This window comes from Sorex araneus, chromosome 2, assembly GCF_027595985.1.
Source record: "Sorex araneus isolate mSorAra2 chromosome 2, mSorAra2.pri, whole genome shotgun sequence".
In the NCBI taxonomy this organism is placed as follows: Eukaryota; Metazoa; Chordata; class Mammalia; order Eulipotyphla; family Soricidae; genus Sorex; species Sorex araneus.
Window position 1 is genome coordinate 105018135 of NC_073303.1, and position 3578 is coordinate 105021712.

Below are 3578 nucleotides of genomic sequence, written 5' to 3' on the forward strand. Positions count from 1 at the left end.
GCTGACCGCGACTGACCGTTGCGGGGGGGGGGGGGGGGCGAGGACGGCCACCTGGGGGTGCTTCTTCCCGCTGCTGTCCGGAGCCAGGGGTCCAGCCGTCAGGCAGAGCAGGAGGAGGAGGAGGAGGAGGAGGAGGAGGAGGAGGAAGAAGAGGAGGAGGAGGAGGAGGAGGAGGAGGAGGAAGGCTCCCCGGGTCTCCCCGCCACCCTTCCCACCCGCTCCTCGGAACTGAGCTCGCGGCCGCTGTCCCCAGCACCGTCATCTGCAGCCAGGGCTTGGCTTATCTCTGGGTGACACCCGCCCTGCCTGCAGGCCCAGGGCTGGCGCAATCCTGCCTTGGCACGCGGGCCAGGAGACTTCCTCTCCTCCCAGCGGCAGCAGGAGGCCAAGGCCGGCTTCCCCGCCTTGCACAATCTCCCGGGGACCCGCGGGCCTTGGCCTCCAAGCTAGTGGGGGGTAGAAGGGGGGCCGGGCTCTGACCCCCAGGAACCCTGTCCCCTCCTGCACCTCCCTCTCAAGCCCAGCACCATTGGGGGTTCAAAGGCAAGCAACTCCCTGGGGGGGTGAGCTCCTACCAGGGCTTCGGGGAGCAGGGCTGGGTGCCCGCCAGGCAAGGGCGCTCACCAGCCTCTTCCTGGGACACCCCCGCCCCACCCTGCTGTCTCCTCAGGAGGTTCTGTTCTCTCTCCTCTCTCCCCGCCCCTCTCTCCCTCTTTCCCTGTCTCTTTCCCTGTCCCTCTCCCTCTCTTTCTCCTTCTCTCTTTTCCTCTCTCCCTCTCTCTCCCCCTCTCCCTCTTTCTCTCCTTCTCTCTCTCCCTCTCTCCCTGTCTCTTTCCCTGTCCCTCGCCCTCTTTTTCTCTCCTCTCCCTCTTTCTCTCCCCCTCCCTCTTTCTCTCCCTCTCCCTGTCTCTCTCCCTCTCTCCCTGCCCCTCTCCCTCTCTTTCTCCCTCCTCTCTTCCCTCTCTCCCCCTCTCCCTCTTTCTCTCCCTCTCTCCCTCTCTCTCTATCTCCTCTCTTCCTCTCTCCCTCTTTCTCTCCCTCTCTCTCCCTCTCTCCCTGTCTCTTTCCCTGTCCCTGTCCCTCTCTTTCTCTCCTCTCTCTCCCTCTCTCCCCCTCCCTCTTTCTCTCCCTTTCTCTTCCTCTCTCCCTGTCTCTTTCCCTGCCCCTGTCCCTCTCTTTCTCTCTCTCCTTCTCTCTCCCTCTCTCCTCTCTCTCCCTTTCTCTCCCTCTTTCCCTGTCTCTCTCCCTCTTTCTCTCTCCTCCTCCTCTCCCTGTCTCTCTCCCTCTTCCCCCTCTCTCCCTCTCTCTCTCCCCCTCCCCTCCCCACCCCCTCTTGCTCTGTCTGTCATAGTCCTGTTTGAGCAGGGTCCCCAGAGAGAAGCTCTCTGGGTGGGGGACTCGGAGCACCCAGCTAGCGGGCCAGGTCTGTGTTGGCCACAGGTGTGCTGGGATCCCGGGGCTTGCAGAAGCCCGGGCATTTCCCGGCTCCATGCTGGTCAGGCCTGTGTCCTGCCTGTCTCCGACTGGGCTCTGCTGGACAGTCGGAGACCGGAACAGAGTATGAGGAGCTGACTGGGGAGGATGATCCCCCAAAGCAGTGCAGGGGGCGAGGCAGGAAGGGAAGGGAGTCCCCCAGGGTGGAACCATAATCCATTGGAGTGGATGGATGTGGAGGGGCCCACCGGGTCCTGGGGGACTTGGGCAGACAGCGAGGACTGCCCCCCTCCGTCCCAGCTCGCCTACCCACCGAGGGAGGAAGCTGCTCAACCCATCAATTCACCGTCACGGACCATTGTTTGGTCTGCAGTGGCCTCTGGGTCACGTTCACTTGGGGCACTGCCAGCCAGTCCCAGGTGCTCACCCAACACCACCGCCCTAAGGGATAGAAGCGGTGTGGCCCGGCCCTGCTGTCAGATGTGCAGGCAACAGAGGGCTGTGGTCGGTGGGAGCAATGCGTGTTACTGGGCTCCCGCAGGTCCTGGGGGCTCAAGAGACAGCACTGCGGCTGGCACTTGCTGTGCACGTAGCGCCGACCTTGCTCTGATCGCTGGCAGTGCACAGTTCTCGAAAGTGGCCCGGTGGCAGAACCTCCACCCCGTTCAAGCACCCCAGGGTGGCCTGGGGAATCCCCGGCACTACCGAGCCCGAGCCACCAGCCTGTTTGGCTGAGAAATGCCAGAAGGGCCCCGCGGTCTCCTGAGTGGTGCCTGGGTGGACTCCACCCCCCAACCACCACCAAACCCACAACAGACCCTGCCAACATCGTCCTAGGGAACCGTGCCAGAGAGCCGGGGGGAGGCGGGCGTGGCACAGCCAGAATAGAGAAAGAGCTGTGGGTCTCTCCTTGCTCTGCACGTCTGTACCTGACGAAAGCTGGGAGGCTCAGTCAGTCCCAAGGCAGAGAGCAGTGCTTAAGGGCTCTGTGCGGGGGCCGGGGAGAGAGTACAATGGCTAAGGTTCTTCCCTTGCCGCTGCTGACATGGGTTTGATCCCTGGCACCCAGTGATCCTTGAGCTTAAAACCACAAGAAAGCTCTGAGCACTGCTGGGTGTGGCCCCCAAATTGCTCCCCCTCCCCCCAATATGCAATGCAAAAGAGAGAAAAGGAATTTTAAAGGCTGTATTATGGCTTATTCTCTGCCCTAGAGTTTGGTCACACCTCAACCAACATGAGTGGCTTTTACCCAATGGAGAAGACCGAAGACACGGGTCTCTGTCTGTCTGTCTGTCTGTCTCTATCTCTATCTTGCTCTCTGTCTCTCTGTCTCTGTCTCTTTCTATCTCTGTCTCTGTCTCTGCCTGCCTGCCTGTCTGTCTGTCTGTCTGTCTGTCTCTCTCTCTCTTTCTCTCTCTCTCTGGTTTTGGGTCACACCCAGTTGTGCTCAGGGCTCACTCCTGGCTCTGCACTCAGTGATCACTCCTGATGGATCTCGGGAGACCGTATGGAATGCTGGGTATCGAACCCGGGTCACTGCTTGTAAGGGTAGTACAGTACCTGCTTTACTACCACTCCAGCTCCATCTGTGTGCTCTCTTGAGTACACAATTCTTCCTCTTTCCCAACCCTCACTTTTCTCTAAGTAAATTTCTTTGAATAAAATTTTTTTTTCACTTTGGAAGAACATTGAAGGAGCCTAATTTGTGACCTTGAGCAATCCTCCCTTGGTTTCACTTTGTTCCCTCCACTTGACAAAGGCACTGTCACCACCTCTCCGTCTGTCTGTCCCAAGTGCCCCCTGGCCCCGTGCCCTCCTCTGCCTCCTGCCAAACAACTCTTACTTATGTAGATTGACTTAACCTCTTTCCCACGCTCTCCTTTGAGCTTCCTTCCTCTTCTGTCTCCTCTGTGGTCTCTGCAGTTTGTACTCAGATTCTTTTATTGTTTGATTTTGGTTTGGGGGCCACACCCGGTGGTGCTCAGGGCTGACTGCCGGCTCTGCACTCAGGGAATCACTCCTGGCGGTGCACAGGGGAACCATAAGGGCTGCCGGTGATCAAACTTGGCACAGCCATGTGTGAGGCAAGCACCTACTGGCTGTACAGTGTCTTCATGCTCCAATTCTTATCACCTCTATCCAGT